We start from the raw sequence: 13,263 nt of genomic DNA, 5'->3' as shown, positions 1-13,263 counted from the left end.
GGAACAACATCACAGGGGGGTGTATATTTTCTGCGATATTGTGAGGAATGTCGCAATATTACGTATCGCATTGATAATATCAATTATTAATTGATACTAATAATTATCAATATTAAAAACTGATAATATAATTTTTAAAATCAATACCGATAATGATAATATTAAATAGTTATACTAAAGATAACAATAAATGATTAATATTAATGATAATGCCCAAAATTAATAACTGATACTGATCTTATTCATTAGAAAACAGTAATAGTAGCTCCTAATAATTAATACTAATATTAATAATCTGAAAACTTTATTAGCAATTATTTCTTAATATTAATATTGGTAATTCATAGTTATGTTACTAATAAATGAGTAATAATACTAATATTACGCCTAATATCTCAGTGGGTGTACACCCACGTGTGATATTGTTCCTAATGACCAGGGAGTGAGAGAGCATGATATTACGTTCAATATCGCAGTAGGTGTACACCCACTCGGTGATATTGATCCGAATATAACATCCATGGGTGGAGTATGACGTTACTCCCAATATAGCACTGGGTGTGCATGCACCCGGTGATTTTGCTCCTAATATTCATGGAAGAAGAGAATGCTATTACTCCCAGTATCGCAGGAAGTGTACACCCCTTCTGTGATATTGTTCCTAATATCCAGAGGGGGAGAGGGTGATATTACTCCCAATATCGCAGGCTGTGTACACCCACCCTGTGATATTGTTCCTAATAGCCAGGAACGGAGAGGACGATATGACTCCCCATACAGCAGAAGGTGTACACCCATCCTGGGATATTCTTCCTAATATCCATGGAGAGGAGAGGCTGATATGACTCCCAATATCGCAGGGGGTGTACATCCAGTCTGTGATGTTGTTCTTAATATTCAAAGGCAGAGAGGTTATTATTCCCAATATCACGGAAATTGTACAAACCGTGTGATATTGTTGATACTATCCAGAAGAAGAGAAGATGATATTACTCCCCATATCGCAGGAGGTTTACACCCACTCTGTGATATTGTTCCTAATATGCAGGGCGGGAGAGGATAATATTCCTCTTAATACGGCCGGGTGTGTACATCGGCCTGTGATACTGTCCTTAATATTCCAAGGTGGAGAGGATGATCTTACTACCAATACCGCAGAAAGTGTACACCACGCCACTGATATTGTTCCCATGATCCATGAGACAAGAGGATATTACTTTCAACATCGCATGGGGTGGACACGCCGCCAGTGATATTGTTCCTAATTTCAACGTGGGAGAGGATGATACTACACCCAATGCCACTAGGGGTAGAAACACTCCTGTGATATTGTTCTTAATATCCAGAGGGAAGAGGATGCTATTACTGCAAATAGTGCAGAGGATGTACACCCGTCTGTGATATAGTTGGTAATTTCCAGAGGTGGAGAAGATATTACTGAGAATAACGTGAACAGGCTACGTGACCACCCTGGATAGTAATATCCGGGGGGGAGGGGGGCGTGATATTACTCGACGCATCGTGGAGGGCGCCCGCCCCCCTGCGATGTGGATCGTCATATCCAGGGGGGAGAGGGGGGTGATATTACTCCCCGATTTGTCCTAGGATCTTTTCCCTACTGCCACCCTTGGTTCACACCCTGGGACATTATCTTCCATATTGTAGCAAGATGCAGCTGCTAAAGTCGCAGAGGGTATACACCCTTCAATATTATTCCTAATTTTGTAGGGGAAAGTTAAACCTGATGTCACAGGACTCTGTACACTGTGATGTTATTCCCAATATCCTAGCTTTACCTTAATAATAATGTCACAATGTGTGTACGCCGTCTGGTGTTATTCTTATTCTCCTAAGGGGAGGTTGCTTTTATTGTCACACGAGGTATGTTCCGTTTGATATTATTCTTAATATCCTAGAGGGATGTCACTCCTTATATCACAGAGTTTGTACACCTTGTCAAATTACTCGTATTATCCTCATAAGATGCCACTCCTCATATCACAGAGGGTGTATACTCTGTGATCTTGTTGTCATATTCTAGGGAAATGTTACTTTTAATGTCACAGAGGGTGCACACCTTGTGAAATTATTCGTTATAATTTTGTGGGATGTTACCCCTAATGTCACACGGCGTGTACACACAGTGATGTTACGTGCAATATGCTATGGAAATGTTACTCGTAATTCACAGGTCCTGTACACCCTTTAATAATCTTCGTAATCTTAAAGGTTGCTCATTGCAACCTCCGCTTCCCGAGTTCAAGCGCTTCTTGGGCCTCAGCCCTCCGAGTAGCTGAGACTACAGGCACGTGTCACCACGCCTGGCTAATTGTTTGTGTTTTCAGTAGAGACGGGGGTTTCACCATGTTGGCCAGGCGGGTCTCGAACTCCTGGCCTCAAGTGACCCGTGCGACTCGGCCTCCCACAGTGCTGGGATTACAGGCCTGAGCCACCACACCTGGCCAAGATTTTCTTTTTTGTTCCTACATAGAAGTGAGTACATGAAATATTTGTCATTCTGTGCCTGGCTTATTTCACTTAATATACAGACCTGCAATCTCATCCATTTTGTCTGCAGTGGAGAGGATTTTGTTTATTCCTTTTTAGGCTGAATAATACTTCATTGTGTGTGTATACCACAGTTTCTCAATGGAAACAAATTTCTAAAAAGCAAATATTTTTAACATGTCTCGGACTGTGAAACTTCAGGGATACGGTGCCCATTTTATTCTTTTCTATTTCCCATCTTATGTATATGCAAGTGTATAACAAAGCAGCAATCAAAGTGTGTATAAATCTATAATTTCAACAAATGTAAAATGTAAATGCTAAGTGGTGGCTGGGTGCGGTCGCTCCCGCCTGTAATCCCAGAACTTTGGGAGGCGGAAGCGGGTGGATCACCTGAGGTCGGGAGTTCAAGACCAGCCTGACCAATATGGAGAACCACTCTCTGTACTAAAAATACCAAAAAAAAGAAAAAAAAAGAAAAAAAAATCAGCCGGGCATGGTAGCGCATGCCTGTAATCCCAGCTACTTGGAAGGCTGAGACAGGAGAATCGCTTGAATATGGGAGGCAGAGATTGCAGTGAGCCGAAATCATGCCATTGCACTCCAGCCTGGGCAACAAGAGCGAAACTCTGCCTTAAAAAGAAAAAAAAAAAAAAAAGAAAGAAAAAGAAAAAAATAGAAAATGCTAAATGATAAGAAACAACTGCATAATAAACATTGGTATGGTGTTGATGGACAATGCATTTGAAGATAATATTTGAAGAAATCATATTACAATTAACTTCTGTTCTTACTCATTGGAGCTTGATGCCTCTAAAAACTTCGTCATTGCAACCACCTCTGGTGCTTTAAAAAAAAAAAAAAAAATCCACATACTCACACAGGTGCAAGGAAATCAGAATCTCAGGTATTGAGACCCAGGCCTCATCATTTGTAAGCTCCCCAGGTGATTTGACTCAAAGCCAAGATTGAGGACTGGTGACTTGGATCTCTACACATAACCTGCCTAAATTGATTCTCTAGAAGCAGTTTATAAAGAAATTCCACATGAACTCTGGAAGAGGATATGAATTTGAGTTACAGTATGTCCTCACTTAACGTCTTTGAAAGTCTCTTGGAAACTTCACCTTTAAGCAAAATTAGATATAGCGAAACCACTTATTCCTCACCAACATGATAACTACACAACTTTGAAAACACCAATGGTGTTGGAGGACCTGCTGTACATTGTTTCCATAAAGTCAATTTTCAGGGAATTCCAAAATGGAGTGAGGACTTCACGTATATAAAAAGATGGTTGTGATTCCATCTGGATGACAGGGTTATTGCTCAGAAACTAAAGGAGGCCACCTAGGTATAGAGGATTCTGTCATGAGGTTCCTGCTAAACAGAGGATCCCAGAATACTCACCCATTCCAGTTAAAGGCATAACGAAGAAAGCAATATTCACAAAGGAAATGCGGAAAGGAATAAAAGCCATCAAGCCACAAAAAGAATGTGACTAAGGGGCAGGATTTGCAGATGTAGGGATTTAATGTGGTTGCCCTTTCTCACCCACACAAGAAAAAGGATGGAACAGATCATGAGATTCCACTGTTCTGCTGCGCAGCCTCCGCAGGGCACTTTGAATGTTCCTGTTTCTCAGGCTGTAGATGAAAGGGTTCAGCATGGGGGTGACCACAGCGTACATCACTGACGCCGCCACACCATTCCTGGGGGGTGGTGACACAGCTGAAGTCAGGTACATGCCAATGCCTGTTCCATTAAATCAGCAAACAACTGCTAGGTGAGAGCCACAGGTGGCGAAGGCTTTATACTTCCCATCTGACGATGACATCCTTAGAATGGAGGGGACAATTTTATAGTAAGACAAAAGGATCCCTGAAATGGGAAGAAAACCAAACATAGTACTATCGAAATATATAAATATGCTATTGATGACGGTGTCAGAACAGTCAAGGTTGAGAAGTTGAGATGGCTCACAGACAAAATTAGAGATTTCCACATTATTGAAGAAAGTGAATTGTAACACAATCTAACTGTGCAGCTGGGAATCCAACAGGCTAAGGAAAAAGGACACCAAAACTAAGAAGACACAGAGGCGAGGATTCACGATGACTGGGTAGTGCAGAGGGAGACAGATGGCTACAAAGCAGTCATAGGCCATCACAGTCAGGAGCATGTCTTCCATACATGCAAAAAGGACCAAGAAAGACATCGGTGTCAGGCAGCCCACATGAGAGATGACTCTGCTATGCGACTGCATGTCCACGATCATCTTGGGAACCATGCACGAGGTGAAACCGATGTCAGCCCAACACAGGTTGGAGAGGAAGAAGTACATGGGGGTGTGGAGGTGGGAGTCAGAGCTGACAGCCAGGATGCTGAGCAGGTTCCTCAGCACCGTGACCAGATACATGGACATGGACAGGGACAGGGACAACAAAGCGAGGACCGGCTGCAGTTCTGGATCCTCTGAGAGTCCCGGGAGGAGGAATTCTCAGACACCTGTGAGATTCCGTGGCTCTGTGTGTCTTGGACACCTTGAGAAGGAAAGAGGATTGGAAAAATAAAAGATAAAAACCAGCCCTTAATGCTGTGTGTATATTTTGGATGCAAGCAATTCACAAGGAACATTTTCACACTTGAGGACCATACACCATCAGCAATATTTCTCAGTTGTGACAAACCCAAAAATCTCAGAATTATTACATGATTTACTTTTTTGCTATTCAACTCCTTCTGTACATACTACTTTAGAGAAAATCCACTGAAGAATGTTGGAAGACCAAAACGTCATATATAACAAATCCGTGATCTCAGTAAAATACGGCCTACTCTTTTCAGAAAAAATAAAATGCAATGAAGATGCTCTTCTCTCTTTAAGAAAAAGATCTCAGTCTAATTGAAAGAAATGAAGAAGCAGTGAAATACGCTCTATTTTATTCTGACACCGTGCTACAAATTCCTTTGATGTAGAATATGTAAGAGGATGATACAAGAGCTAGGACCGCATTATCTAAAAACGAAATCGAACCTTAGAGTTCTTAATCGGAACACCTTTTAACATGTCAGTTACTTTTCATATTTATTATCATCCTTAGGTTTTCTGACATCATTTCTTCATAGAAGTACATGCACACTCAAATATGGGAGTTGTGTTTCCAAATGAATTGAATATATAACTCTTGGCCGAGCGCCATGGCTCACACCTGTAATCCCAGCACTTTGGGCGGCCGAGGCCGACGGATCACCTGAGGTCAGGAGTTCCAGACCAGCCTGGCCAACGTGGTGAAACCCCGTCTCCAGTGAAAATAAAAAAAAATTAGCCGGACGTGCTGGCGGGTAACCCTAGCTACTCGGGAGGCTGAAGCAGGAGAATCCCTTAGAACCTGGAAGGCAGAGATTGGACACCCTGTGATATTATTTTGGATATCCTAGGGAGATATTGCTCCTGACAGCAGAGTGGGCGTACACCCTGTGATATTGTTTGTAATATCCTAGAAAGATGTTGCTCCTAATATCACAGTGGCTGCACACCCTGTGATATTAATTGTAATACCCTACAGAGATATCACTCCTAATAATACAGTGGGTGTACACCCTGTGATATTATTCATAATATATTATGGAGATACGACTCCGAATATCACAGCGAGTGTACACCCTGTTCGTACACCCTGTGATATTATTTGTAACAACTTAGAAAAATAGTACAGCTAATATCAAAGTGGGTGTACACCCTGCGATGTTCGTTGTTATCTACTCGGTAGATATTACTCCTAATATCACAGTGAATGCACACCATGTGTGTACACACTGTGAAATTATTCGTAATACCCTAGGAAGATATTACTCCTAATATCACACTGGGTGTACATGCTGTGATATTATTTGTAATCACCTAGGGAGATACAATTCCTAATATTACAGTGGGTGTACACTCTGCGATGTTATTTGTAATGTCCTAGGAAGATATTACTCCTAATATCAAAGTGGATGTACACCACGTGTGTACACTCTGTGATATGATTTGTAATATCCCAGAGAGATATTTCTCCTAATATCACAGTGGGTGTCCACTCTGTGATATTATTTGTACTATCCTAGAGAGATATTGCTCCCAGTATCACAGTGGGTGTACACCCTGTGATATTATTCATAATATCCTAGAGCGATATTACCTCTAATATTACAGTTTCTGTACACCCTGTGGTATTATTCATAATATCTTAGGGAGACATTATTCCTAACATCACAGAGCGTGTACACCATGGGTGGACACCCTGTGATGTTATTGGTAATATCCTAGGGGGATATTACCCTTAATCTCACAGTGAGTGTACACCATGTGTGTACACACTGAGATGTTACTCGTAATACCCTAGGGAGAAATTACGCCTAAAGTTACACTGGGTGTACACCATGTGTTTATGTTCTCTGATGCTATTCGTAATATCTTAGAAAGTTACTAGTCCTAGTGCCACAGTGGGTGTATACCATGTGTGTACATTCTGTGATGTTATTGGTATTATCCTAGGGAGATAGTTCTCGTAACATCTTCGTGGGTGTACATCATGTCTGTACTCCCTGTGGTGTTATTGGTTATGTCCTGGATTGATATTACTCCTAATATCACCGTGGGTGCACATCATTGGTGTACATTCTGTGATATTATTCGTAATATCCTAGGGAGATATCACTCCCTGTGTCATAGTGGGTGTACGGCCTTGGGATATTATTGGTAGTATCCTTGCGATGTATTACTCCTGTTATCACAGTGGGTGTACACCCTGTGATAGTATTTGTAATATCCTAGGGAGACATCAGTGTATACCCTGTGGTATTATTTGTGACATTTGAGGGAGCTATTTCTCCTAAAGTCAGAGTGGGTGTACACCCTGTAATATTCTTCCTAATATCACAGTGGGTGTACACCATGAGTGATATTTTTTCTAATATCCAGCGGGGGAGAGGATGATATTGCTTCCAATATCACAGAAGGTGTACACCCCCCTGTGATATTGTTCCAAATATCCAGGGAAGGAGAGGATGACATTATTCCCAATTTCACTGGGGGTGTACCACTTCCCGCCAGGATATTGTTCTTAATATCCGGAGGTGGAGAGAATGATGTTACTCCCAATATCCCAGGGGTTGTACACCACCCCTGTTTGTAAACACCCCCTGTGATATTGTTCCAAATGGCCTGTGAAAGAGTCAATATGACTCCCATTATCGCGGGGGGTGTTCAGCCCTGATGATATTGTTTTCTAACATCCAGGGAAGGAGAGTATGCTATTACTCCCAATATCGCAGGGGCTGTACACCCTTTTGTGTTTTTGTGCCCAATATCCAGGAAAATAGAGTATCCCAATATCGAAGTAATTGTACAGCACCCCTGTGATATTCTTCCTAATATCCAGAAAGGAAAAGAATGATATTACTCCTAACAGCGTAGGAAATGTATACCCGCGCTGTGATATATTTCCCCATATCGAGGTAGGGAAAGGATCATTATTATTTCCAATGTCGCAGGGTGTGTACACTCCCTCTGTGATCTCGTTGCTAACAGCCAGGTTTGGGGAGGACGACATTAATCCCAATATCGCAGGGGGAGTACACTCCCCCGTGACCTTGTTAGTCATTTCCTGGGTGGAGAGGCTGATATTACTCCCAATATCGTAGGGGGTGTACACACCCCTGTGAAAATCTTCCTAATATCCAGAGGGAGAGACGATGATATTACTCCCAGTACCGCAGGCGGTTTACACAGCCCTGTGATACTCTTCCTAATATCCACAGGGAGAGAGGATGATATTACTCCCACTATTGCAGGGGGTGTACACAACCCTGTGATATTGTTCCTAATATCCAGAGCGAAAGAGGATGATATGACTCTCAATATCGCAGGGTGTGTACACCACTCCTGTCCTATTGTTCTGAATACCATGGGAGGGAGAGGATAAGGTTACGTTGAATATCGCAGGAAACGTACATCCTCCCCCTCTGATACCCTTCCTAATGTCCAGGGGAAGAGAGGAAAATTTTACTCCCAATATCGCAGAGGCAGTACACCCCACCTGTGATATTGTTCCCAATATGCAAGGGGGGAGAGGATGACACTACTCCGAATATCGCAGGGCTGTTCACATCCCCAGTGACATTTGTCCTAATATCTAGGGGAGAGAAAATTATATGACAGCAAAGGTCACAGGGTCTGTACATCCCTTCCTGATATTGTTCCTAATATCCAGGGGGGAAGAGGATGATATCAAATATGAAAGGGGGTGTACACCCCCCACCCCTACGATATTGTTCTTAATATTCTTGAGGAGAGACGATGATATGACTCCAAATATCGCAGGGGTTGTTCACACCCCCCTGTGATATTGTTTCTGATATGTGGGGGGGGGGAGAAAATCATATTACTTCCAATATTGCAGGTGGTGTATACCCCACCTGAAATATGGCACCGAATATCCAAACAGGGAGAGGATGGTATTAATACCAATATCAAAGTGTGTGTACATGCCCTTGTGATATGGTTTTTAATATCCAGTGGGCGGGAGGATGATATTAGTCCCAACATCCCAGAGGGTGTACACTACCCCTGTGATATTTTCCCTAACTTCCAGAGGGGAGAGGATGATATCACTGCCAATATCTCAGAAGCTGTACATCCCCCGTGATATTGTTCGTCATATCCAGGGAGGCAAAGGGTGACATTCCATTGAATTTCACGACAGGCGTACACGCGCAGTGTGATATTGTTCCTAATATTCAAGAAGGGAGAGGATGATGGTACTCCCAATAAAGCAGTGGGTGTACATTACCCCTGTGTTATTGTCTCTAATATCCGGGGTCAGAGGAGGTGGGGGAGAGGATAACATTCCCTCAAATTTAGCAGGTGCTTTGAGGCCCCTTGCTTGTGGTGTTGTTTTAAATATCCAGCGGGGAAGACAATAGTACTATTTTTTATAGTCCGATTCATCCGCTCCAACTTTCTGGAACTCTTAGGCCGGGAGGCGGCATGCAGTTTCCGTGTGATCCCCAATACCTTTGCCGTCTTCTGTACCAAGGCAGCCACAAATGCAGGCCCATTATCTGAGCCAATCCATAAGGCCAGTCAAAATCTCGGAATCAGATCTCGAAGAAGCACAGAGGTTACTTCACGAGCTTTCTCAGTTCATGTTGGAAAGGCCTCCACCCACCCAGAGTAGGTATGTGCAAGAAGTAGTAAATATGTGTTACCTCCACACTTTGGCATCTCTGTGAAGTCTACCTGGAGATCTTCAAAGGGGGCTGCTCCATAAGCTTGTATGCCGGGTGGAATGGCTGGACCTTGCCTCGCATTATGCTGTTGGCAGGTAACACACTGCTGCCTCACCATTTTGGCGAGGGCTGACAAATGCGAGATGTAGAAATACCGGCCTAACAACTTTTCCAGTGACTCCTGAACTACATGGGTGGTTTCATGCACAGCCAGTACAACTGCAGCTCCTAGCAAGTGTGGCACAACAACTCTCCCATCTGGTAACCGAATCCATCCTTCCTGCATCACTTGTCCTTCCCTCTACCTGGAGAAAGTCCTTTTCTTCTTCAGCATAAGCAGGTCCAAGATCAGGTGCTTGAGGGAGCACTGATGCCCGGAAGGGGGCAGATGCTGCTTTTCGAGCCTCTGAGTCAGCGCGCGAATTCCCCAAACGCAGCAAGGTGGAAGCTCGCTGGTGTCCTCTGCAATGCATAACTGCCACCTTGTGGGGTTTCCATACTGCTTCTAATAATTGCAAGATTTCTTGTTGCTATTTTCTGTCTTTTCCCCCAGAGTTCAATAGGCCCTTTTCTTTCTATCACGCTGCATGCACTTGAAGGGTTAAAAAGACATACCAAGAATCAGTGTAAATGTTTACAGTCTCACCCCCACTGAGTTCTAAGGACCAAATGAAAGCAATGAGTTCAACTTTCTGGGCTGAAGTGGCCTGGGGCAACGATCTGGCTTCAACAACAGTGTCCAGGGTTACCAGGGCATACCCTGCACCTCTCTGTCCTTGGTGGTTGAAGAAGTTTCTCCCATCCACGTAAAGTTCCTAGTCTACTGATGCCCAAGGCTGGTCCTGGAGGTCAGGTCTGCTAGAGTCAACTGAGTCCAACACTTCTACACAATCAGGCTCGACAGGGCTCTCTGATACCAGGAGCAAGGTGGCGGGGTGTAGGTGTTACAAACTTCAATGGTTATATGGGGATTTTCACAGAGCAAAATTTGGTACTTGGTAAGTCTGGCATTCGTTAGCCAACGATGTCCTTTAGTATTCATTAAAGTCACCACAGCATGAGAGGCCTTTATGTTCAGGTTTTGCCCAAGAGTCAGCTTATTTGCTTCTTGTCCTAGCAGGGCAGTTGCTGCCAAGGCCCTCAAACAGGGGGGCCATCCTTTAGAAACCCCGTCTAGTTGTTTAGAGAGGTAGGCCACTGGCCTCAGCCAGGGCCCCACAGTTTGGTTTCAAAGTCCAGCTGCCATCTCTTCTCTGATGCATACAATGGAAAAGGCTTTGTCAGATTGGGTAGCCCCAGGGCTGGGGCTGCCAGAAGTTTTTCCTTTAACTCATGAAAGACTTGCTGTTGTTGGGATCCGCATTCCAAAGGTTCCTGGTCCCCGCCCCCTTTGTGACCTCATACAAAGGCTTGGCTAATACTGCAAAGTTTGGGACCCAGAGTCTACAAAATCCCACAGCTCCTAAGAATTCTCTCACCTGCCTTCTGCTCTTAGGCTCCGCTAGATTGCAAATGACCTGCTTTCTTTCTGATCCTGGGCTGTGTTCTCACCCTTGTTGGATAGTAAATCCCAAGTAACATACCTGCTGTCAGCAGATCTGAGCTTTCTTCTTGGACACCATATACCCACAGTCCTCCAGGTGCCAGTGTAGGGCATCTGTTCCCTTGGCACACCCGACTGCTGTGGGGTGTCCCAGCAGAAGGTCATCAACCTACTGGAGCAACACGCAGCCTTGGTCTCTGGTGGGAAACTTCTGGAGGTCTCGAGCCAAAGCCTCCCCGAAGATGGTGGGGGAGTTCTTGAACCCTTGGGGGAGCCCGGTCCAAGTGTGCTGAGTAGAGACACCTGACTCCAGATCTTCCCACTGAAAGGGAAACAGATTCTGCCTCTCAGGGGCTAATCTGATAGGAAAGAAAGCATCTTTCGGGTCCAAGCAGGTGAAGCAGCTGTCCTCAGCTGGCAGCAACCCCAACAATGTGGACGGGTTAGCTCCTGTTGGATGGAAAGTCAGTGTAGCTTGACTAAGCAAGTGCAAATCCTGTACCGGCTGGTAGTCCTTGGTCCGTGGCTTGGGAACAGGCAGGAGGGGAGTGTTCCATGGAGACTCACAAGGAACAATAATTCCAAAAGTTCTTAGGTGCTTGAGACGGACCTGGATACTTTGAAGAGCTTCTCTGGGGACCGGTTCCTGTTTGTGCCTAACTGGCTGGGCGCCTGTCTTAACTGGCCGATCCCGGAGGGTTGTGTTCCGCCCGTACTCTTGGCCACCGCTTACCCAGAGCTGGTCTTCTCTCTTGGCCCGGCTCCGTTCAGAAAAGTCTCCATTCCTCCTCTCGGGGGACTGTAAGGGTCATAATGACTCCCGTTCTGGGTAACTTTAGCAGCAAAGAGCCATGCTCTGTCAGAGAGATAGTGGCTCTCAGCTTGCTGAGCAAGTCCCTTCCCCAAAAGGGCAAGGGACAGTCAGGCATGTACCAAAACTGATGAATGACTTGATATCCTCCTACAGTACAAGTCCGAGGCAAGCAGGAAGCTTGCTTTGCTGAAACCCCCGTGGCTCCGATGACGTCAATAGTCTTTTTGGATAAGGGGGCGACCGCGGGAGTTACTAGCGAATGTTCAGCACTGCTATCTACAAGAAAATCAATGCCTCTTCCCCCAACTGTCATTCTGACCAGAGGCTCTTTGGGGACGCTTGAGCCCGGTCTCCGTCGTCAGTCCAATAACTCTTCAGCCAGGTTGAGCAGGGCCCCTTCCTCCTTGTCCGGGGCCTCCTGCTCTGAGTCACCTTGTTTTCTTTTGACCTGAGGGCATTTGTTCTTCCACTGTCCTATTTCTTTACAATAAGCACACTGGTTACGCCGCAAACTGACAGCCAAGCTGAGTTTCTTTCCCAGGGCCCCCCTTCTCTTGCTTCTTTGGGGGGGCCCCTCTGATTGCTGCAGCTAACCAACAGTTCGGTGTTTCACTGGGCCTGACCTCCATTCTCTTTGCCGTTTTCCTTATGGCTTACTGCATCCCTGTTTACAAACACCTGGCTAGCTATTTCTAGTAATTGTGATGTATTCATCCCTGCAAGGCCAGCCTGTTTCTGCAGTTTTCTTCTCATGTCTTCTGTGTTTTGACGGACTAAAGCCATGTGAATCATGCGCTGATTTCAGGGCTATCGGGGTCAAAGGGAGTATACAGACGACAGTCCTCACACAGTCTCTCGTAGAATTGTGCCGGACTTTCTTCTTTTCCCTGAATGACCTCAGAGACCTTGTTAACGTTTGTGGCCTTCTGATCTCCCCTCATTAATCCTTCCAAGACAGCTTCCCTGTCTCGGTTTAGCCTTTGCATATCCTCTCTTTCATGTGGGTCCAACTGGGGGTCGGTTCCTGGCAACTGGGTCCTTCCATACTCTTGGGGGTTTTGATAATCAGCTGGTGCATGTTCCTCTAGCCACTTAGTTGCTGCTTGGAGGACTCTCCGCCTTT

At 44.7% G+C, this 13,263-nt stretch overlaps 1 pseudogene; it reads right to left on the bottom strand.

Annotated features, from left to right (window-relative positions):
- Positions 1 to 4,009: 4,009 nt before the first annotated feature.
- LOC101131068 (olfactory receptor 7E24-like) lies at positions 4,010 to 5,080 on the bottom strand (annotated as a pseudogene).
- Positions 5,081 to 13,263: the final 8,183 nt, after the last annotated feature.

This window comes from Gorilla gorilla, chromosome 11, assembly GCF_029281585.2.
Source record: "Gorilla gorilla gorilla isolate KB3781 chromosome 11, NHGRI_mGorGor1-v2.1_pri, whole genome shotgun sequence".
Classification (NCBI taxonomy): domain Eukaryota; kingdom Metazoa; phylum Chordata; class Mammalia; order Primates; family Hominidae; genus Gorilla; species Gorilla gorilla.
The sequence above is the reverse complement of the archived record's forward strand: the minus strand, read 5'-3'. Positions and strand labels throughout refer to the sequence as shown.